The sequence below is a fragment of the Pristiophorus japonicus genome, chromosome 24 (assembly GCF_044704955.1).
Source record: "Pristiophorus japonicus isolate sPriJap1 chromosome 24, sPriJap1.hap1, whole genome shotgun sequence".
Lineage (NCBI taxonomy): Eukaryota > Metazoa > Chordata > Chondrichthyes > Pristiophoridae > Pristiophorus > Pristiophorus japonicus.
In genome coordinates, this window is record NC_092000.1 from 1,850,631 (window position 1) to 1,874,815 (window position 24,185).

General features: G+C 54.0%; 1 long non-coding RNA gene across 2 annotated transcripts in view; it reads left to right on the top strand.

Moving 5' to 3' along the window:
- The window catches only part of LOC139237873 (uncharacterized), a 257,619-nt gene extending 233,758 nt beyond the window's left edge, over nt 1–23,861 (top strand). For both annotated transcript variants that reach the window (XR_011588536.1, XR_011588537.1), the window contains exons 3-4: nt 20,215–20,401; nt 23,209–23,861. This is a non-coding gene — a long non-coding RNA (uncharacterized lncRNA). The remainder of the gene's footprint in view (nt 1–20,214; nt 20,402–23,208) is intronic.
- The last annotated feature ends 324 nt before the right edge of the window (nt 23,862–24,185 follow it).

The following is a 24,185-nucleotide window of genomic DNA, read 5'->3' on the forward strand; positions in this document are numbered from 1 at the left end:
GGAACTGTACACCAGTGAGAGTCAGTGTGTGTGGAACTGTACCCCAGTGAGAGTCAGTATGTGTGGGACTGTACCCCAGTGAGAGTCAGTGTGTGTGGGACTGTACCCCCGTAAGAGTAAGTGTGTGTGGGACCCGTATCCCAGTGAAAGTCAGTGTGTGTGGGACCCGTACCCCAGTGAGAGTCAGTGTTTGTGGGACCCATAACCTAGTGAGAGTCAGTGTGTGCGACTGTACCCCTGTGAGAGTCAGTGTATGGGGTACCCGTACCCCAGTGAGAGTCAGTGTGTGTGGGACTGTACCCCAGTGAGAGTCAGTGTGTGTGGGACCCATACCCCAGTGAGAGTCAGTTTGTGTGGGACCCATACCCCAGTGAGAGTCAGTGTGTGTGAGACTGTACTCCAGTGAGAGTCAGTGTGTGTGGGACTGTACCCCAATGAGAGTCATTGTGTGTGGGACCCATACCCCAGTGAGAGTCAGTGTGTGTAGGACTGTACTCCAGTGAGAGTCAGTGTGTGTGGGACTGTACCCCAGTGAGAGTCAGTGTGTGTGGGACTGTACCCCAATGAGAGTCAGTGTGTGTGGGACTGTACCCCAGTGAGAGTCAGTTTGTGTGCGACTGTACCCCTGTGAGAGTCAGTGTATGGGACCCGTACCCCAGTGAGAGTCAGTGTGTGTAGGACCCGAACCTCAGTGAGAGTCAGTGTGTGTGGGACTGTACCCCAGTGAGAGTCAGTGTGTGTGGTACTGTACCCCAGTGAGAGTCAGTGTGTGTGGGACCCGAACCTCAGTAAGAGTCAGTGTGTGTGGTACTGTACCCCAGTGAGAGTCAGTGTGTGTGGTACTGTACCCCAGTGAGAGTCAGTGTGTGTGGTACTGTACCCCAGTGTGTGTGGGACTGTACCCCAATGAGAGTCGGTGTGTGTGGGACCCGTACCCCAGTGAAAGTCAGTGTGTGTAGGACCCGTACCCCAGTGAGAGTCAGTGTCTGAGGGACCCATAACCCAGTGAGAGCCAGTGTGTGGAACTGTACACCAGTGAGAGTCAGTGTGTGTGGAACTGTACCCCAGTGAGAGTCAGTATGTGTGGGACTGTACCCCAGTGAGAGTCAGTGTGTGTGGGACTGTACCCCCGTAAGAGTCAGTGTGTGTGGGACCCGTATCCCAGTGAAAGTCAGTGTGTGTGGGACCCGTACCCCAGTGAGAGTCAGTGTTTGTGGGACCCATAACCCAGTGAGAGTCAGTGTGTGCGACTGTACCCCTGTGAGAGTCAGTGTATGGGGTACCCGTACCCCAGTGAGAGTCAGTGTGTGTGGGACTGTACCCCAGTGAGAGTCAGTGTGTGTGGGACCCATACCCCAGTGAGAGTCAGTGTGTGTGGGACCCATACCCCAGTGAGAGTCAGTGTGTGTGGGACTGTACTCCAGTGAGAGTCAGTGTGTGTGGGACTGTACCCCAATGAGAGTCAGTGTGTGTGGGACCCATACCCCAGTGAGAGTCAGTGTGTGTGGGACTGTACTCCAGTGAGAGTCAGTGTGTGTGGGACTGTACCCCAATGAGAGTCAGTGTGTGTGGGACTGTACCCCAGTGAGAGTCAGTTTGAGTGCGACTGTACCCCTGTGAGAGTCAGTATATGGGACCCGTACCCCAGTGAGAGTCAGTGTGTGGGACCTGTACCTCAGTGAGAGTCAGTGTGTGTGGAACTGTACCCCAGTGAGAGTCAGTGTGTGTGGGACCTGTACCCCAGTGAGAGTCAGTGTGTGTGGGACCCGAACCTCAGTGAGAGTCAGTGTGTGTGGGACTGTACCCCAGTGAGAGTCAGTGTGTGTGGTACTGTACCCCAGTGAGAGTCAGTGTGTGTGGGACCCGAACCTCAGTAAGAGTCAGTGTGTGTGGTACTGTACCCCAGTGAGAGTCAGTGTGTGTGGTACTGTACCCCAGTGAGAGTCAGTGTGTGTGGTACTGTACCCCAGTGTGTGTGGGACTGTACCCCAGTGAGAGTCAGTGTGTGTGGGACCTGCACCCCAGTGAGAGCCAGTGTGTGTGAGACCCTTAGCACAGTCAGAGTCAGTATGTGTGGGACTGTACCCTAGTGAGTGTCAGTGTGTGTGGGACTGTACCCCAGTGAGAGTCAGTGTGTGCGATACCCGTACCCCAGTGAAAGTCAGTGTGTGTGGGACATGTACCCCAGTGAGAGTCAGTGTGTGTGGAACTGTTCCCCAGTGAGAGTCAGTATGTGTGGGACTGTACCCCAGTGAGAGTCAGTGTGTGTGGGACTGTACCCCCGTGAGAGTAAGTGTGTGACCCGTACCCCAGTGAGAGTCAGTGTCTGAGGGACCCATAACCCAGTGAGAGCCAGTGTGTGGAACTGTACCCCGGTGAGAGTCAGTGTGTGTGGAACTGTACCCCAGTGAGAGTCAGTGTGTGTGGGACTGTACCCCCGTGAGAATAAGTGTGTGTGGGACCCGTACCCCAGTGAAAGTCAGTGTGTGTGGGACCCGTACCCCCGTGAGAGTAAGTGTGTGACCCGTACCCCAGTGAAGGTCAGTGTGTGTGGGACCCGTACCCCAGTGAGAGTCAGTGTCTGAGGGACTGTACTCCAGTGAGAGTCAGTGTGTGTGGGACTGTACCCCAATGAGAGTCGGTGTGTGTGGGACCCGTACCCCAGTGAAAGTCAGTGTGTGTAGGACCCGTACCCCAGTGAGAGTCAGTGTCTGAGGGACCCATAACCCAGTGAGAGCCAGTGTGTGGAACTGTACACCAGTGAGAGTCAGTGTGTGTGGAACTGTACCCCAGTGAGAGTCAGTATGTGTGGGACTGTACCCCAGTGAGAGTCAGTGTGTGTGGGACTGTACCCCCGTAAGAGTAAGTGTGTGTGGGACCCGTATCCCAGTGAAAGTCAGTGTGTGTGGGACCCGTACCCCAGTGAGAGTCAGTGTTTGTGGGACCCGTAACCCAGTGAGAGTCAGTGTGTGCGACTGTACCCCTGTGAGAGTCAGTGTATGGGGTACCCGTACCCCAGTGAGAGTCAGTGTGTGTGGGACTGTACCCCAGTGAGAGTCAGTGTGTGTGGGACCCATACCCCAGTGAGAGTCAGTTTGTGTGGGACCCATACCCCAGTGAGAGTCAGTGTGTGTGGGACTGTACTCCAGTGAGAGTCAGTGTGTGTGGGACTGTACCCCAATGAGAGTCATTGTGTGTGGGACCCATACCCCAGTGAGAGTCAGTGTGTGTAGGACTGTACTCCAGTGAGAGTCAGTGTGTGTGGGACTGTACCCCAGTGAGAGTCAGTGTGTGTGGGACTGTACCCCAATGAGAGTCAGTGTGTGTGGGACTGTACCCCAGTGAGAGTCAGTTTGTGTGCGACTGTACCCCTGTGAGAGTCAGTGTATGGGACCCGTACCCCAGTGAGAGTCAGCGTGTGTAGGACCCGAACCTCAGTGAGAGTCAGTGTGTGTGGGACTGTACCCCAGTGAGAGTCAGTGTGTGTGGTACTGTACCCCAGTGAGAGTCAGTGTGTGTGGGACCCGAACCTCAGTAAGAGTCAGTGTGTGTGGTACTGTACCCCAGTGAGAGTCAGTGTGTGTGGTACTGTACCCCAGTGAGAGTCAGTGTGTGTGGTACTGTACCCCAGTGAGAGTCAGTGTGTGTGGGACTGTACCCCAGTGAGAGTCAGTGTGTGTGGGACCTGCACCCCAGTGAGAGCCAGTGTGTGTGAGACCCTTAGCACAGTCAGAGTCAGTATGTGTGGGACTGTACCCTAGTGAGTGTCAGTGTGTGTGGGACTGTACCCCAGTGAGAGTCAGTGTGTGCGATACCCGTACCCCAGTGAGAGTCAGTGTGTGTGGGACATGTACCCCAGTGAGAGTCAGTGTGTGTGGAACTGTACCCCAGTGAGAGTCAGTATGTGTGGGACTGTACCCCAGTGAGAGTCAGTGTGTGTGGGACTGTACCCCCGTGAGAGTAAGTGTGTGACCCGTACCCCAGTGAAGGTCAGTGTGTGTGGGACCCGTACCCCAGTGAGAGTCAGTGTCTGAGGGACCCATAACCCAGTGAGAGCCAGTGTGTGGAACTGTACCCCGGTGAGAGTCAGTGTGTGTGGAACTGTACCCCAGTGAGAGTCAGTATGTGTGGGACTGTACCCCAGTGAGAGTCAGTGTGTGTGGGACTGTACCCCCGTGAGAGTAAGTGTGTGTGGGACCCGTACCCCAGTGAAAGTCAGTGTGTGTGGGACCCGTACCCCAGTGAGAGTCAGTGTTTGTGGGACACATAAACCAGTGAGAGTCAGTGTGTGCGACTGTACCCCTGTGAGAGTCAGTGTATGGGGTACCCGTACCCCAGTGAGAGTCAGTGTGTGTGGGACTGTACCCCAATGAGAGTCAGTGTGTGTGGGACCCATACCCCAGTGAGAGTCAGTGTGTGTAGGACTGTACACCAGTGAGAGTCAGTGTGTGTGGGACCCATATCCCAGTGAGAGTCAGTGTGTGTAGGACTGTACTCCAGTGAGAGTCAGTGTGTGTGGGACTGTACCCCAGTGAGAGTCAGTGTGTGTGGGACTGTACCCCAGTGAGAGTCAGTGTGTGTGGGACCCATACCCCAGTGAGAGTCAGTGTGTGTGGGACTATACTCCAGTGCGAGTCAGTGTGTGTGGGACTGTACCCCAATGAGAGTCAGTGTGTGTGGGACCCATACCCCAGTGAGAGTCAGTGTGTGTAGGACTGTACTCCAGTGAGAGTCAGTGTGTGTGGGACTGTACCCCAGTGAGAGTCAGTGTGTGTGGGACTGTACCCCAATGAGAGTCAGTGTGTGTGGGTCTGTACCCCAGTGAGAATCAGTTTGTGTGCGACTGTACCCCTGTGAGAGTCAGTGTATGGGACCCGTACCCCAGTGAGAGTCAGTGTGTGGGACCTGTACCTCAGTGAGAATTAGCGTGTGTGGGACCGGTACCCCAGTGAGAGTCAGTTTGTGTGGGACCTGTACCCCAGTGAGAGTCAGTGTGTGTGGCACATATACACCAGTGAGAGTCAGTGTGTGTGGGACCTGTACCCCAGTGAGAGTCAGTATGTGTGGGACATATACACCATTGAGAGTCAGTGTGTGTGGGACCCGAACCTCAGTGAGAGTCAGTGTGTGTGGGACTGTACCCCAGTGAGAGTCAGTGTGTGTGGCACTGTACCCCGGTGAGAGTCAGTGTGTGTGGTACTGTACCCCAGTGAGAGTCAGTGTGTGTGGGACTGTACCCCAGTGAGAGTCAGTGTGTGTAGGACTGCACCCCAGTGAGAGTCAGGGTGTGTGGTACTGTACCCCAGTGAGAGTCAGTGTGTGTGGTACTGTACCCCAGTGAGAGTCAGTATGTGTGGGACCCGAACCTCAGTGAGAGTCAGTGTGTGTGGTACTGTACCCCAGTGAGAGTCTATGTGTGTGGGACCCGTACCCGATTGAGAATCAATGTATGTGGGACCCGTACCCCAGTGAGAGTCAGTGTGTGGGACTGTACCCCAGTGAGAGTCAGTGTGTGTGAGACCCATACCTCAGTGAGAGTCAATGTGTGTGGTACTGTACCCCAGTGGAGAGTCAGTGTGTTTTGGACACATACCCCAGTGAGAGTCAGTGTGTGTGGGACCCGTAGATCTGTGAGAGTGTGTGTGTGGGACTGCACCCCAGTGAGAGTCAGTCTGTATGGAACTGTACCCCAGTGATAGTCAGTGAGTGTGGAACCCGTACCCCAATGAGAGTCAGTGTGTGTGGGATTGTACCCCCGTGAGAGTCAGTGTGTGTGGGACCCGCACCCCAGTGAGAGTCAGTGTGTGTGGGACTGTACCCCAGTGAGAGTCAGTGTGTGTGGGACTGTACCCCAGTGAGAGTCAGTGTGTGTGGGACTGTACCCCAGTGAGAGTCAGTGTGTGTGAGACCCATACCTCAGTTAGAGTCAATGTGTGTGGTACTGTACCCCAGTGGAGAGTCAGTGTGTTTTGGACACATACCCCAGTGAGAGTCAGTGTGTGTGGGACCCGTACCCCAGTGAGAGTCAGTGCGTGTGGGACCCGTACCCCAGTGAAAGTCAGTATGTGTGGAACAGTACGCCAGTGAGAGTGAGTGTGTGTGGGACCCGTACCCCAGTGAGAGTCAGTGTGTGTGGGACCGGTACCCCAGTGAGAGTCAGTGTGTTTGGGACCCGTACCCCAGTGAGAGTCAGTGCGTGTGGAACTGTACCCCAGTGAGAGTCAGTGTGTGTGGGACTGTACCCCAGTGAGAGTCAGTGTGTGTGGGACCCGTACTGCAGTGAGAGTCAGTGCGTGTGGAACTGTACCCCAGTGAGAGTCAGTGTGTGTGGGACTGTACCCCAGTGAGAGTCAGTGTGTGTGGGACTGTACCCCAGTGAGAGTCAGTGTGTGTGGGACCCGTACCCCAGTGAGAGTCAGTGTGTGTGGGACCCGTACTGCAGTGAGAGTCAGTGCGTGTGGAACTGTACCCCAGTGAGAGTCAGTGTGTGTGGGACTGTACCCCAGTGAGAGTCAGTGCGTGTGGAACTGTACCCCAGTGAGAGTCAGTGTGTGTGGGACTGTACCCCAGTGAGAGTCAGTGTGTGTGGGACCCGTACCCCAGTGAGAGTCAGTGCGTGTGGAACTGTACCCCAGTGAGAGTCAGTGCGTGTGGAACTGTACCCCAGTGAGAGTCAGTGTGTGTGGGACTGTACCCCAGTGAAAGTCAGTGTGTGTGGGACTGTACCCCAGTGAGAGTCAGTGTGTCTGGAACTGTACCCCAGTGAGAGTCCGTGTGTGTGGGACCCGTACCCCAGTGAGAGTCAGTGTGTGTGGGATTGTACCCCCGTGAGAGTCAGTGTGTGTGGGAACCGTACCCCAGTGAAAGTCAGTATGTGTGGAACAGTACGCCAGTGAGAGTGAGTGTGTGTGGGACCCGTACCCCAGTGAGAGTCAGTGTGTGTGGGACCCGTACCCCAGTGAGAGTCAGTGTGTGTGGGACCCGTACTCCAGTGAGAGTCAGTGTGTGTGGGACCCGTACCCCAGTGAGAGTCAGTGTGTGTGGGACTGTACCCCAGTTGGAGTCAGTGTGTGTGGGACCGGTACCCCAGTGAGAGTCAGTGTGTGTGGGACCGGTACCCCAGTGAGAGTCAGTGCGTGTGGAACTGTACCCCAGTGAGAGTCAGTGTGTGTGGGACTGTACCCCAGTGAGAGTCAGTGCGTGTGGAACTGTACCCCAGTGAAAGTCAGTGTGTGTGGGACTGTACCCCAGTGAGAGTCAGTGTGTCTGGAACTGTACCCCAGTGAGAGTCAGTGTGTGTGGCACTTTACCCCAGTGAGAGTCAGTGTGTGTGGGAACCGTACCCCAGTGAGAGTCAGTGTGTGTGGGACCCGTACCCCAGTGAGACTCAGTGTGTGTGGGACTGTACCCCAGTGAGAGTCAGTGTGTGTGGGACCCGTACCCCAGTGAGAGTCAGTGTGTGTGGGACTGTACCTCAGTGAGTGTCAGTGTGTGTGGGACTGTACCCCAGTGAGAGTCAGTGTGTGCGATACCCGTACCCCAGTGAGAGTCAGTGTGTGTGGAACTGCACCCCAGTGAGAGTCAGTATGTGTGGGACCTGTACCCCAGTGAGAGTCAGTGTGTGTGGGACCCGAACCTCAGTGAGAGTCAGTGTGTGTGGGACTGTACCCCAGTGAGAGTCAGTGTGTGTGGGACCCGTACCCCAGTGAGAGTCAGTGTGTGTGGAACTGTACCCCAGTGAGAGTCAGTGTGTGTGGGACTGTACCCCAGTGAGAGTCAGTGTGTGTGCAACTGTACCCCAGTGAGAGTCTGTGTGTGTGGTACTGTACCCCAGTGAGAGTCAGTGTGTGTGGGACTGTACCCCAGTGAGAGTCAGTGTGTGTGGGACCCGTACCCCACTGAGAGTCAGTGTTTGTGGGACTATACCCCAGTGAGAGCCAGTGTGTGTGGGACGTGTACCCCAGTGAGAGTCAGTGTTTTTGGGACCTGTACCCCAGTGAGAGTCACAGTGTGTGGGACCCGTACCTCAGTGAGAGTCACAGTGTGTGGGACCCGAACCCCAGTGAGAGTCAGTGTGTGTGGGACCTGTACCCCAGTGAGAGACAGTGTGTGTGGGACCCGTACCCCAGTGGGAGTCAGTGCGTGTGGAACTGTACCCCAGTGAGAGTCAATGTGTGCGATACCCGTACCTCAGTGAGACTCAGTGTGTGTGGGACTGTACCCCAGTGAGAGTCAGTGTGTGTGGGACTGTACCCCAGTGAGAGTCAGTGTGTGTGGGATCCATACCTCAGTGAGAGTCAACGTGTGTGATACTGTACCCCAGTGGTGAGTCAGTGTGTTTTGGACACATACCCCAGTGAGAGTCAGTGTGTGTGGAACCTGTACCCCAATGAGAGTCAGTGTGTGTGGGATTGTACCCCAGTGAGAGTCAGTGTGTGTGGGACTGTACCCCAGTGAGAGTCAGTGTGTGTGGGATCCGTACCCCAGTGAGAGTCAGTGTGTGTGGGACTCGTACACAATGAGACTCAATGTATTTGGGACCCGTACCCCAGTGAGAGTCAGTGTGTGTGGGACTGTACCCCAGTGAGAGTCAGTATGTGTGGGACTGTACCCCAATGAGAGTCAGTGTGTGTGGGACTGTACCCCAGTGAGAGTCAGTTTGTGTGCGACTGTACCCCTGTGAGAGTCAGTGTATGGGACCCGTACCCCAGTGAGAGTCAGTGTGTGGGACCTGTACCTCAGTGAGAATTAGCGTGTGTGGGACCGGTACCCCAGTGAGAGTCAGTGCGTGTGGAACATTACCCCAGTGAGAGTCAGTGTGTGTGGGACCTGTACCTCAGTGAGAGTCAGTGTGTGTGAGACTGTACCCCAGTGAGAGTCAGTGTGTGTGGAACTGTTCCCAAGTGAGAGTCAGTGTGTGTGGGACCCGTACCCCAATGAGAGTCAGTTTGTGTGGAACTGTACCCCAGTGAGAGTCAGTGTGTGTGGGACTGTACCCCCGTGAGAGTAAGTGTGTGACCCGTACCCCAGTGAAGGTCAGTGTGTGTGGGACCCGTACCCCAGTGAGAGTCAGTGTCTGAGAGACCCATAACCCAGTGAGAGCCAGTGTGTGGAACTGTACCCCGGTGAGAGTCAGTGTGTGTGGAACTGTACCCCAGTGAGAGTCAGTATGTATGGGACTGTACCCCAGTGAGAGTCAGTGTGTGTGGGACTGTACCTCCGTGAGAGTAAGTGTGTGTGGGACCCGTACCCCAGTGAAAGTCAGTGTGTGTGGGACCCGTACCCCAGTGAGAGTCAGTGTTTGTGGGACCCATAACCCAGTGAGAGTCAGTGTATGCGACTGTACCCCTGTGAGAGTCAGTGTATGGGGTACCCGTACCCCAGTGAGAGTCAGTGTGTGTGGGACTGTACCCCAATGAGAGTCAGTGTGTGTGGGACCCATACCCCAGTGAGAGTCAGTGTGTGTAGGACTGTACTCCAGTGAGAGTCAGTGTGTGTGGGACCCATACCCCAGTGAGAGTCAGTGTGTGTAGGACTGTACTCCAGTGAGAGTCAATGTGTGTGGGACTGTACCCCAGTGAGAGTCAGTGTGTGTGGGACTGTACCCCAGTGAGAGTCAGTGTGTGTGGGACCCATACCCCAGTGAGAGTCAGTGTGTGTGGGACTGTACTCCAGTGAGAGTCAGTGTGTGTGGGACTGTACCCCAATGAGAGTCAGTGTGTGTGGGACTGTACCCCAGTGAGAGTCAGTGTGTGTGGGACCCATACCCCAGTGAGAGTCAGTGTGTGTAGGACTGTACTCCAGTGAGAGTCAGTGTGTGTGGGACTGTACCCCAGTGAGAGTCAGTGTGTGTGGGACTGTACCCCAGTGAGAATCAGTTTGTGTGCGACTGTACCCCTGTGAGAGTCAGTGTATGGGACCCGTACCCCAGTGAGAGTCAGTGTGTGGGACCTGTACCTCAGTGAGAATTAGCGTGTGTGGGACCGGTACCCCAGTGAGAGTCAGTGTGTGTGGGACTGTACCCCAGTGAGAGTCAGTGCGTGTGGGACCTGTACCCCAGTGAGAGTCAGTGTGTGTGGGACATATACACCAGTGAGAGTCAGTGTGTGTGGGACCTGTACCCCAGTGAGAGTCTATGTGTGTGGGACCCGTACCCCAGTGAGAATCAGTGTATGTGGGACCCGTACCCCAGTGAAAGTCAGTGTGTGGGACTGTACCCCAGTGAGAGTCAGTGTGTGTGGGATACATACCTCAGTGAGAGTCAGTGTGTGTGGGACTGTACCCCAGTGAGACTCAGTGTGTGTGGGACTGTACCCCAGTGAGAGTCAGTGTGTGTGGGACTGTACCCCAGTGAGAGTCAGTGTGTGTGAGACCCATACCTCAGTGAGAGTCAATGTGTGTGGTACTGTACCCCAGTGGAGAGTCAGTGTGTTTTGGACACATACCCCAGTGAGAGTCAGTGTGTGTGGGACCCGTAGATCTGTGAGAGTGTGTGTGTGGGACTGTACCCCAGTGAGAGTCAGTGTGTATGGAACTGTACCCCAGTGATAGTCAGTGAGTGTGGAACCCGTACCCCAATGAGAGTCAGTGTGTGTGGGATTGTACCCCCGTGAGAGTCAGTGTGTGTGGGACCCGTACCCCAGTGAGAGTCAGTGTGTGTGAAACTGTACCCCAGTGAGAGTCAGTGTGTGTGGGACTGTACCCCAGTGAGAGTCAGTGTGTGTGGGACTGTACCCCAGTGAGAGTCAGTGTGTGTGGGACCCGTACCCCAGTGAGAGTCAGTGTGTGTGGGACCCATACCCAAGTGAGAGTCAGTGTGTGTGGGACTGTACCCCAGTTAGAGTCAGTGTGTGTGGGACCGGTACCCCAGTGAGAGTCAGTGCGTGTGGAACTGTACCCCAGTGAGAGTCAGTGTGTGTGGGACTGTACCCCAGTGAGAGTCAGTGTGTGTGGGACTGTACCCCAGTGAGAGTCAGTGTGTCTGGAACTGTACCCCAGTGAGAGTCAGTGTGTGTGGGACTTTACCCCAGTGAGAGTCAGTGTGTGTGGGAACCGTACCCCAGTGAGAGTCAGTGAGTGTGGAACCCGTACCCCAGTGAGAGTCAGTGTGTGTGGGATTGTACCCCCGTGAGAGTCAGTGTGTCTGGAACTGTACCCCAGTGAGAGTCAGTGTGTGTGGGACTTTACCCCAGTGAGAGTCAGTGTGTGTGGGAACCGTACCCCAGTGAGAGTCAGTGTGTGTGGAACCCGTACCCCAATGAGAGTCAGTGTGTGTGGGATTGTACCCCCGTGAGAGTCAGTGTGTGTGCGACCCGTACCCCAGTGAGAGTCAGTGTGTGTGCGACCCGTACCCCAGTGAAAGTCAGTATGTGTGGAACAGTACGCCAGTGAGAGTGAGTGTGTGTGGGACCCGTACCCCAGTGAGAGTCAGTGTGTGTGGGACCCGTACCCCAGTGAGAGTCAGTGTGTGTGGGACCCGTACCCCAGTGAGAGTCAGTGTGTGTGGGACCCGTACCCCAGTGAGAGTCAGTGTGTGTGGGACCCGTACCCAAGTGAGAGTCAGTGTGTGTGGGACTGTACCCCAGTTAGAGTCAGTGTGTGTGGGACCGGTACCCCAGTGAGAGTCAGTGTGTTTGGGACCGGTATCCCAGTGAGAGTCAGTGCGTGTGGAACTGTACCACAGTGAGAGTCAGTGTGTGTGGGACTGTACCCCAGTGAGAGTCAGTGCGTGTGGAACTGTACCCCAGTGAAAGTCAGTGTGTGTGGGACTGTACCCCAGTGAGAGTCAGTGTGTCTGGAACTGTACCCCAGTGAGAGTCAGTGTGTGTGGGACTTTACCCCAGTGAGAGTCAGTGTGTGTGGGAACCGTACCCCAGTGAGAGTCAGTGTGTGTGGGACCCGTACCCCAGTGAGAGTCAGTGTGTGTGGGACCCGTACCCCAGTGAGAGTCAGTGTGTGTGGGACTGTACCTCAGTGAGTGTCAGTGTGTGTGGGACTGTACCCCAGTGAGAGTCAGTGTGTGCGATACCCGTACCCCAGTGAGAGTCAGTGTGTGTGGAACTGCACCCCAGTGAGAGTCAGTATGTGTGGGACCTGTACCCCAGTGAGAGTCAGTGTGTGTGGGACCCGAACCTCAGTGAGAGTCAGTGTGTGTGGGACTGTACCCCAGTGAGAGTCAGTGTGTGTGGGACCTGTACCCCAGTGAGAGTCAGTGTGTGTGGAACTGTACCCCAGTGAGAGTCAGTGTCTGTGGGACTGTACCCCAGTGAGAGTCAGTGTGTGTGCAACTGTACCCCAGTGAGAGTCAGTGTGTGTGGTACTGTACCCCAGTGAGAGTCAGTGTGTGTGGGACTGTACCCCAGTGAGAGTCAGTGTGTGTGGGACCCGTACCCCACTGAGAGTCAGTGTGTGTGGGACTATACCCCAGTGAGAGCCAGTGTGTGTGGGATTGTACCCCCGTGAGAGTCAGTGTGTGTGCGACCCGTACCCCAGTGAAAGTCAGTATGTGTGGAACAGTACGCCAGTGAGAGTGAGTGTGTGTGGGACCCGTACCCCAGTGAGAGTCAGTGTGTGTGGGACCCGTACCCCAGTGAGAGTCAGTGTGTGTGGGACCCGTACCCCAGTGAGAGTCAGTGTGTGTGGGACCCGTACCCCAGTGAGAGTCAGTGTGTGTGGGACTGTACCTCAGTGAGTGTCAGTGTGTGTGGGACTGTACCCCAGTGAGAGTCAGTGTGTGCGATACCCGTACCCCAGTGAGAGTCAGTGTGTGTGGAACTGCACCCCAGTGAGAGTCAGTATGTGTGGGACCTGTACCCCAGTGAGAGTCAGTGTGTGTGGGACCCGAACCTCAGTGAGAGTCAGTGTGTGTGGGACTGTACCCCAGTGAGAGTCAGTGTGTGTGGGACCTGTACCCCAGTGAGAGTCAGTGTGTGTGGAACTGTACCCCAGTGAGAGTCAGTGTCTGTGGGACTGTACCCCAGTGAGAGTCAGTGTGTGTGCAACTGTACCCCAGTGAGAGTCAGTGTGTGTGGTACTGTACCCCAGTGAGAGTCAGTGTGTGTGGGACTGTACCCCAGTGAGAGTCAGTGTGTGTGGGACCCGTACCCCACTGAGAGTCAGTGTGTGTGGGACTATACCCCAGTGAGAGCCAGTGTGTGTGGGATTGTACCCCCGTGAGAGTCAGTGTGTGTGCGACCCGTACCCCAGTGAAAGTCAGTATGTGTGGAACAGTACGCCAGTGAGAGTGAGTGTGTGTGGGACCCGTACCCCAGTGAGAGTCAGTGTGTGTGGGACCCGTACCCCAGTGAGAGTCAGTGTGTGTGGGACCCGTACCCCAGTGAGAGTCAGTGTGTGTGGGACCCGTACCCCAGTGAGAGTCAGTGTGTGTGGGACCCGTACCCAAGTGAGAGTCAGTGTGTGTGGGACTGTACCCCAGTTAGAGTCAGTGTGTGTGGGACCGGTACCCCAGTGAGTGTCAGTGTGTTTGGGACCGGTATCCCAGTGAGAGTCAGTGCGTGTGGAACTGTACCACAGTGAGAGTCAGTGTGTGTGGGACTGTACCCCAGTGAGAGTCAGTGCGTGTGGAACTGTACCCCAGTGAAAGTCAGTGTGTGTGGAACTGTACCCCAGTGAGAGTCAGTGTGTCTGGAACTGTACCCCAGTGAGAGTCAGTGTGTGTGGGACTTTACCCCAGTGAGAGTCAGTGTGTGTGGGACCTGTACCCCAGTGAGAGTCAGTGTGTGTGGGACCCGAACCTCAGTGAGAGTCAGTGTGTGTGGGACTGTACCCCAGTGAGAGTCAGTGTGTGTGGGACCTGTACCCCAGTGAGAGTCAGTGTGTGTGGAACTGTACCCCAGTGAGAGTCAGTGTCTGTGGGACTGTACCCCAGTGAGAGTCAGTGTGTGTGCAACTGTACCCCAGTGAGAGTCAGTGTGTGTGGTACTGTACCCCAGTGAGAGTCAGTGTGTGTGGGACTGTACCCCAGTGAGAGTCAGTGTGTGTGGGACCCGTACCCCACTGAGAGTCAGTGTGTGTGGGACTATACCCCAGTGAGAGCCAGTGTGTGTGGGACGTGTACCCCAGTGAGAGTCAGTGTTTTTGGGACCTGTACCCCAGTGAGAGTCACAGTGTGTGGGACCCGTACCTCAGTGAGAGTCACAGTGTGTGGGACCCGAACCCCAGTGAGAGTCAGTGTGTGTGGGACCTGTACCCCAGTGAGAGTCAGTGTGTGTGGGACCCGTACACCAGTGAGAGTCAGTGCGTGTGGAACTGTACCCCAGTGAGAGTCAATGTGTGCGATACCCGTACCTCAGTGAGACTCAGTGTGTGTGGAACTGTACCCCAGTGAGAGTCAGTGTGTGTGGGACTGTACCCCAGTGAGAGTCAGTGTGTGTGGGACCCATACCTTAGTGAGAGTCAATGTGTGTGATACTGTACCCCAGTGGCGAGTCAGTGTGTTTTGGACACATACCCCAGTGAGAGTTAGTGTGTGTGGAACCCGTAGATCTGTGAGAGAGTGTGTGTGTGGGACTGAGCCCCAGTGAGTCAGTGTGTATGGAACTGTACCCCAGTGATAGTCAGTGAGTGTGGAACCTGTACCCCAATGAGAGTCAGTGTGTGTGGGACTGTACCCCAGTGAGAGTCAGTGTGTGTGGGATCCGTACCCCAGTGAGAGTCAGTGTGTGTGGGACCCGTACCCCAATGAGACTCAATGTATTTGGGACGCGTACCCCAGTGAGAGTCAGTGTGTGTGGGACTGCACCCCAGTGAGAGTCAGTGTGTGTGGGACCCATACCTCAGTGAGAGTCAATGTGTGTGATACTGTACCCCAGTGGCGAGTCAGTGTGTTTTGGACACATACCCCAGTGAGAGTCAGTGTGTGTGGAACCCGTAGATCTGTGAGAGAGTGTGTGTGTGGGACTGAGCCCCAGTGAGTCAGTGTGTATGGAACTGTACCCCAGTGATAGTCAGTGAGTGTGGAACCTGTACCCCAATGAGAGTCAGTGTGTGTGGGATTGTACCCCAGTGAGAGTCAGTGTGTGTGGGACTGTACCCCAGTGAGAGTCAGTGTGTGTGGGATCCGTACCCCAGTGAGAGTCAGTGTGTGTGGGACTCGTACCCCAATGAGACTCAATGTATTTGGGACCCGTACCCCAGTGAGAGTCAGTGTGTGTGGGACTGTACCCCAGTGAGAGTCAGTATGTGTGGGACTGTACCCCAATGAGAGTCAGTGTGTGTGGGACTGTACCCCAGTGAGAGTCAGTTTGTGTGCGACTGTAGCCCTGTGAGAGTCAGTGTATGGGACCCGTACCCCTGTGAGAGTCAGTGTGTGGGACCTGTACCTCAGTGAGAATTAGCGTGTGTGGGACCGGTACCCCAGTGAGAGTCAGTGCGTGTGGAACATTACCCCAGTGAGAGTCAGTGTGTGTCGGACCTGTACCTCAGTGAGAGTCAGTGTGTGTGAGACTGTACCCCAGTGAGAGTCAGTGTGTGTGCGACTGTACCCCTGTATGAGTCAGTGTATGGGGTACCCGTACCCCAGTGAGAGTCAGTCTGTGTGGAACTGTACCCAAGTGAGAGTCAGTGTGTGTGGGACCCGTACCCCAATGAGAGTCAGTTTGTGTGGTACTGTACCCAAGTGAGAGTCAGTGTGTGTGGGACCCGTACCCCAATGAGAGTCAGTTTGTGTGGGACTGTACCCCAGTGAGAGTCAGTGTGTGTGGGACCCATACCCCAGTGAGAGTCAGTGTGTGTGGGACTGTACCTCAGTGAGAGTCAGTGTGTGTGGGACTGTACCCCAGTGAGAGTCAATGTGTGTGGGACTGTACCCCAGTGAGAGTCAGTGTGTGTGGGACATGTACCCCAGTGAGAGTCAGTGTGTGTGGGACCTGCACCCCAGTGAGAGTCAGTGTGTGTGAGACCCGTACCCCAGTGAGAGTCAGTGTGTGTGGGACTGTATCCCAATGAGAGTCAGTGTGTGTGGGACCCATGCCCCAGTGAGAGTCAGTGTGTGCGGGACCCGTACCCCAGTGAGAGTCAGTGTGTGTGGGACTGTATCCCAATGAGAGTCAGTGTGTGTGGGACCCATGCCCCAGTGAGAGTCAGTGTGTGCGATACCCGTACCTCAGTGAGAGTCAGTGTGTGTGGGACTGTACCCCAGTGAGAGTCAGTATGTGTGGGACTGTACCCCAATGAGAGTCAGTGTGTGTGGGACTGTACCCTAGTGGGAGTCAGTTTGTGTGTGACTGTACCCCTGTGAGAGTCAGTGTGTGTGGGACCCATACCCCAGTGAGAGTCAGTGTGTGTGGGACCCATACCTCAGTGAGAGTCAATGTGTGTGGTACTGTACCCCAGTGGCGAGTCAGTGTGTTTTGGATACATACCCCAGTGAGAGTCAGTGTGTGTGGGAGCCGTAGATCTGTGAGAGAGTGTGTGTGTGGGACTGAGCCCCAGTGAGTCAGTGTGTATGGAACAGTACCCCAGTGATAGTCAGTAAGTGTGGAACCTGTACCCCAATGAGAGTCAGTGTGTGTGCGATTGTACCCCCGTGAGAGTCAGTGTGTGTGGGACCCGTACCCCAGTGAAAGTCAGTGTGTGTGGAACAGTACCCCAGTAGGAGTCAGAGTGTGTGGGACCGTACCCCAGTGAGAGTCAGTGTGTGTGGGACCGTACCCCAGTGAGAGTCAGTGTGTGGGACAGTACCCCACTGAGAGTCAGAGTGTGTGGGACTGTACCCCAGTGAGAGGCAGTGTGTGTGGGACCCGTACCCCTGTGAGAGTCAGTGTGTGTGGGACTGTACCCCAGTGAGAGTCAGTGTGTGTGGGACTGTACCCCAGTGAGAGTCAGTGTGTGTGGGATCCGTACCCCAGTGAGAGTCAGTGTGTGTGGGACTCGTACCCCAATGAGACTCATTGTATTTGGGACCCGTACCCCAGTGAGAGTCAGTGTGTGTGGGACCCGTACCTCAGTGAGAGTCAGTGTGTGTGGGACTGTACCCCAGTGAGCGTCAGTGTGTGTAGAACTGTACACCAGTGAGAGTCAGTGTGTGTGGGACCCGTACCTCAGTGAGAGTCAGTGTGTGTGGGACTGTACCCCAGTGAGAGTCAGTGTGTGTAGAACTGTACCCCAGTGAGAGAGGGTGTGTGTGGAACTGTACCCCAGTGAGAGTCAGTGTGTGTGGGACCCGTACCCCAGTGAGAGTCAGTGTGTGTGGAACTGTACCCCAGTGAGAGTCAGTGTGTGTGAGACCCTTACCCCAGTGAGAGTCAGTGTGTGTGGGACTGTATCCCAATGAGAGTCAGTGTGTGTGGGACCCATACCCCAGTGAGAGTCAGTGTGTGTGGGATCTGCACCTCAGTGAGAGCCAGTGTGTGTGAGACCCTTAGCACAGCCAGAGTCAGTATGTGTGGGACTGTACCCTAGTGAGTGTCAGTGTGTGTGGGACTGTACCCCAGTGAGAGTCAGTATGTGTGGGACTGTACCCCAGTGAGAGTCAGTGTGTTTGGGACTGTACCCCAATGAGAGTCGGTGTGTGTGGGACCCGTACCCCAGTGAAAGTCGATGTGTGTAGGACCCGTACCCCAGTGAGAGTCAGTGTCTGAGGGACCCATAAACCAGTGAGAGCCAGTGTGTGGAACTGTACCCCAGTGAGAGTCAGTGTGTGTGGAACTGTACCCCAATGAGAGTCAGTATGTGTGGGACTGTACCCCAGTGAGAGTCAGTGTGTGTGGGACTGTACCCCCGTAAGAGTAAGTGTGTGTGGGACCCGTACCCCAGTGAAAGTCAGTGTGTGTGGGACCCGTACCCCAGTGAGAGTCAGTGTTTGTGGGACCCATAACCCAGTGAGAGTCAGTGTGTGCGACTGTACCCCTGTGAGAGTCAGTGTATGGGGTACCCGTACCCCAGTGAGAGTCAGTGTGTGTGGGACTGTACCCCAGTGAGAGTCAGTGTGTGTGGGACCCATACCCCAGTGAGAGTCAGTGTGTGTGGGACTGTACTCCAGTGAGAGTCAGTGTGTGTGGGACTGTACCCCAATGAGAGTCAGTGTGTGTGGGACCCATACCCCAGTGAGAGTCAGTGTGTGTGGGACTGTACTCCAGTGAGAGTCAGTGTGTGTAGGACTGTACTCCAGTGAGAGTCAGTGTGTGTGGGACCCATACCCCAGTGAGAGTCAGTGTGTGTAGGACTGTACTCCAGTGAGAGTCAGTGTGTGTGGGACTGTACCCCAGTGAGAGTCAGTATGTGTGGGACTGTACCCCAATGAGAGTCAGTATGTGTGGGACTGTATCCCAGTGAGAGTCAGTTTGTGTGCGACTGTACCCCTGTGAGAGTCAGTGTATGGGACCCGTACCCCAGTGAGAGTCAGTGTGTGGGACCTGTACCTCAGTGAGAATTAGCGTGTGTGGGACCGGTACCCCAGTGAGAGTCAGTGTGTGGGACCTGTACCTCAGTGAGAGTCAGTGTGTGTGAGACTGTACCCCAGTGAGAGTCAGTGTGTGTGGGACCTGTACCTCAGTGAGAGTCAGTGTGTGTGAGACTGTACCCCAGTGAGAGTCAGTGTGTGTGGGACCCGTACCCCAGTGAGAGTCAGTTTGTGTGGAACTGTACCCAAGTGAGAGTCAGTGTGTGTGGGACCCGTACCCCAATGAGAGTCAGTGTGTGTGGAACTGTACCCCAGTGAGAGTCAGTGTGTGTGGGACCCGTACCCCAGTGAGAGTCAGTGTGTGTGGGACTGTACCCCAGTGAGAGTCAGTGTGTGTGGGACCCGTACCTCAGTGAGAGTCAGTGTGTGTGGGAGTGTTCTCAAGTGAGAGTCAGTATGTGTGGGACCCATACCTCCGTGAGAGTCAGTGTGTGTGGGACTGTACCTCAGTGAGAGTCAGTGTGTGTGGGACCCGTACCTCAGTGAGAGTCAGTGTGTGTGGGAATGTACCGCAGTGAGAGTCAATGTGTGTGGGAGCTGTACCCCAGTGAGAGTCAGTTTGTGTGGAACTGTACCCAAGTGAGAGTCAGTGTGTGTGGGACCCGTACCCCAATGAGAGTCAGTGTGTGTGGGACTGTACCCCAGTGAGAGTCAGTGTGTGTGGGACTGTACCCCAGTGAGTGCCAGTTTGTGTGGGACTGTTCTCCAGTGAGAGTCAGTATGTGTGGGACCCATACCTCCGTGAGAGTCAGTGTGTGTGGGACTGTACCTCAGTGAGAGTCAGTGTGTGTGGTACCCGTACCTCAGTGAGAGTCAGTGTGTGTGGGAATGTACCCCAGTGAGAGTCAATGTGTGTGGGACTGTACCCCAGTGAGAATCAGTGTGTGTGGGACCCATTCCCCATTGAGAGTCAGTGTGTGTGGGACCCGCACCTCAGTGAGAGTCAGTGTGTGTGGGATTGTACCCCAGTGAGAGTCAGTGTGTGTGGAACTGTACCCCAGTGCGAGTCAGTGTGTGTGGGACCGATACCCAACTGAGAGTCAGTGTGTGTGGTACCCGTACCTCAGTGAGAGTCAGTGTGTGTGGGATTGTACCCCAGTGAGAGTCAGTGTGTGTGGGACTGTACCCCAGTGAGAGTCAGTGTGTGTGGGACCCGTACCCCAGTGAGAGTCAGTGTGTGTGGGACCGATACCCAACTGAGAGTCAGTGTGTGTGGAACCCGTACCCCAGTGAGAGTCAGTGTGTGTGGAACTGTACCCCAGTGAGAGTCAGTGTGTGTGGGACTGTACTCCAGTGAGAGTCTGCACCTCCAAGAATGGAATGAAGAAAATTGGGAAGCAGGAAGAAGTCAAGGAGTTAACAGTGTGAATGGATTCTGATTAAAGCAGATGGAGTCTTTCGATGTATTTATGTGAGACGAGTTCGATTGGTTGGTTGCAATGTTGAGGATCACTGAAACACAGCGTACAGCCTGAGCACCAGCTGTTCCGGGGCCTTGGCTCCGAACAAACCTCTTGTTACTTTCCGCAACTCTTTTACCGTGGACAAAGCAGGTGAAGATAACGTGGAGTCTTGCTGTGCTGTAGTAGCAGTGCCTGTCAGGTTATAAGGCAGGGTTTGCGCTCGGTGCTGTTGTACAAACACTCAGTACAATCAGACTGAATTGTGCTATTTTAAGGCAGGTGTCAATTCGCGGTTGAGACATTTGGTGCGGGCGGTTTAAGCAGGAATGGCCATCATTTGGAGTGTGGAGAATGTATAACATTTAAAAAATGCACTTTTATCTTGTGCAGATATCAGCAGTCTGATCACTGGTTTGAGAGTGAGTGACTGTCGGACAATACTTTCACACTGGCCTCGCTCTGGATTCTGGTTGCTATGCCAACTGACGAGCTCACCATCTTTCGGCTCTTCGTGGTTACAAGGTTTAAGAAAAGCAAAGCAGATTTACATCAAAGCAACAACGCTTCATCCAGAGAGGTGTGATGTGGTTGCTCGTACCAAGGCTTCATTTCACACATTGTCTTTATTTAGGTCAATAATGATCACCAGATTCACGGTGCCGACCGACCAGGGGATCTAACAACCTGGGCAACACAGAAACCTGATCATATTTAGTCAATCTTTGCATTTTTGGATTCTCCATTTCCAAACTCCGTATTAGTCCTTTATGCTGTTGCCTCAATTCTTCCCAAGTCAGATACAGACTGAAGTTCCCCCGTGCTGCTCACACTGTGGTCAAGCACCGTTTAGGAGGAACTTTAAATGGACCTAGTGTTCTATTTTTAGCTCCTGTTCACTCATTCCTGGGGATTGTCAGTTTCTACAAACAGCAAAGTCCCCGATTCAGCCGTGACCAAATGGGACTGGGACAAGTCAAAGCTCCGAGAGTCAAGAGACTTACATTCCCTTCCACAGGGTGACCTCCCTAAATCTCCCAGAGCAGACAGAACCATCCTGTCTATAAGGGCTGGATTCAATCCTGGCTCCCAGAGGTGAAAGATTATCCTTTAGGCCTACTGGATTCCCAGGGGAATTTTAACCCCCTAAAAACGCTGGAGTTTGGATGGGGTGAGAGGTTAAAGTGTTTAAAATCTGAATCACGACCGAAACTCGAACACTTCCGCTTTTAACAGAGGCAGGATAGCAATTGAAATATTATAATGAGGCTGCGTGGTTTTAAATTTAACTCGAGCCGGCTGAGTTTCCCAGGCCTCGGGAAACCCGTCGACTAAAGAGAGACAAAGGGGGCTGGATCCAGGAGGTAAGTACCTTTCCACTTACCTGCTGGATCCAGATAACTGCCTCGCCAACTCCCTGCAATCTGACACCCGCTCCGCGCCCCACGAGGCCTCCGGCCTGCTATACAAGATGTCCAGTCTCACCTCCGAGGCCTCCGAATTCCAGAGCCAGCCTCTTAATCTGTCTGGCTGCGGCCAGGAAATGGAGAAAATGTTAATCAGGTCCTGCCATTAAATGCAGCAGAGCCTGAGGGAAACCCATTCTTCATGGTTTCCCAACCTCAGTCCCACCCCAGTCTCTATTTCAGCCAATTTGTACTGTTCGTTCACTCGCTGAAGATGTGTATGCCCCTGTTACATTGCCACAGCAAGGCATCCTTTGCTGGGATAGAGCCAGGATGACTTCTGGTGATCTGAGATGTCCCATTTACAGTCACAGCCAATGTGTGTGTCATGTATTCAACCAGCATTGTAACCCATGTATAATCTGACCAAAGTTGTACACTGTGGAACAATGACCACTAGGTGGTGAACGTGCGGGAGACACTCCTAACCTGGACCTTCAGGTATAAAAGGGGAAGCTCCACCCACTTTCATCACTTGTGTTAACGTGAGATGCGTCATCCTATGGTGTCGGGTGTGTGTTGCAGCATGTCAATGCCAAGGGTCAGTTACAGCCGGTAGCTTGTGCCTCCAGAAGTCTGTCCCAGGCAGAAAGGGGCTACGGGATGGTAGAAAAGGAGGCGCTTGCATGAGTATATGCGGTAAAGAAAATGCACCAGTACCTGTTTGGTAGGAAATTTGAGCTGGAGACAGATCACAAACCCCTAACGTCCCTTTTGGCCGACAACAAGGCCATAAATGCAAAAGCATCAGCACGCATACAGAGGTGGGCACTTACATTAGCCGCCTATGACTACACAATTCGGCACAGACCGGGCACCGAAAACTGCGCCGATGCACTCAGCAGGCTCCCACTAGCCACCACTGAGGAGGCTACCGAGCATGGTGCTGAGATGGTCATGGCTGTTGAAGCTTTCGGAAGCGAAGGCTCACCCGTGACAGCCCGTCAGATTAAAGTCTGGACAAATAGAGACCCGCTACTGTCTCTAGTCAAGAAATGTGTCCTGAATGGGGACTGGGCAGCCACGTACAGGGCATGCCCTGAGGAATTTAAACCATTTCACAGGCGCAAGGATGAACTCTCGATTCAGGCCGATTGCCTACTGTGGGGAAACCGCGTAGTCATGCCCCAGATGGACAGAGAGGTGTTCATCAGAGAACTCCACAATGAGCACCCGGGCATTGTCATGATGAAGGCAATTGCCAGGTCACACGTTTGGTGGCCAGGGATAGACGCAGATCTGGAACTTTGTGTTCGCAGGTGCAACACGTGTGCCCAGCTGGGCAATGCACCCAGGGAAGTCCCCCTTAGCCCCTGGCCATGGCCTGCCAAGCCTTGGTCATGCATCCATGTAGACTATGCAGGTCCTTTCATGGGGAAAATGTTTTTGGTTGTAGTAGACGACTACTCGAAATGGATTGAGTGTGACATTTTAAATTCAAGCACATCCTCTGCCACAGTAGAAAGTCTACGGGCAATGTTCGCCGCCCACGGTCTACCAGACGTCTTGGTCAGCGACAATGGCCCGTGCTTCACAAGCACTGAATTCCAGGACTTCATGGCAGGAAATGGAATTAACCATGTCAGAACGGCACCGTTCAAGCCGGCCTCAAACGGCCAAGCAGAACGAGCAGTGCAGATAATCAAACAGGGGATGCTCAGATTCCAAGGGGGTTCCCTACAAACCCGCTTATCACGCCTCCTGTTGGCCTACAGATCCCGACCACACTCGCTCACAAGGGTTCCACCCGCAGAGCTACTAATGAAAAGAACGCTCAAAACCATGTTATCCCTTATACACCCCACCATGAAAGAAATTGTTGAGAGCAGGCGCCAGTCACAATATGACTACCATGACAGGAATGCGAGGGCGCGATGTATTGATGTAAATGACCCTGTTTTTGTCCTCAACTACGCTGCAGGGCTCAAATGGCTCGCAGGCACTGTGATTGCCAAAGAGGGAAATAGGATTCTGGTAGTTAAACTTACCAATGGACAAATCTGCCGCAAACACGTGGATCAAACAAAAAGGAGGTTCAGCAACCCCATAGAAGAAGCAGAGGAAGAACATGATGTAGAGTTCACTCCACCACAGGTGACCGAACACCGGAACCAAGTGGAGGAGAGCCCAGTCACTGTGGGCAGTCCGGACAGGCCTGAGGCACCGCAAACAGCAGACACTCAGGCCAGCGCCCAACAACCGGAGCCCCAACTCAGACGTTCTACAAGGGAGCGTAAACCACCAGAGAGACTCAACCTGTGATCCCAATAAGACTTTGGGGGGGAGGTGATGTCATTTATTCAACTGTTATTGTAACCCATGTATAATCTGACCTAAGTTGTACACTGTGAGAACACTGACCACTAGGTAGTGAACTTGTGGGAGACACTCCTAACCTGGACCTTCAGGTATAAAAGGGGAAGCTCCACCCACTTCCATCACTTTGAGTGCTAAGGAATAAATGACAGGTCACAGACTGACATTCTCTCAAGCATGGGCCTGGTGTGCATTTATACTGTGTAGTAAGGACATATCAGTGTTGGTGTTTGTGTGGTGCATATGTGGTGTGGAGTAAAAATAAAACGGGGAAGGTGGCTCAACTGTGGCTAACAAGGAAAATTAAGGATAGTGTTAAAGCCAAGGAAGAGGCATGTAATTTGGCTAGAAAAAGCAACAAACCTGAGGACTGGGAGAAATTTAGAATTCAACAGAGGAGGACTAAGGGTTTAATTATGAGGGGGAAAATAGAGTACGAGAGGAAGCTTGAAGGGAACATAAAAACTGACTGCAAAAGCTTCTATAAATATGTGAAGAGAAAAAGATTAGTAAAGACAAACATATTTCTATTGTAGTCGGACTCAGGTGAATTTATAATGGGGAATAAAGAAATGGCACACC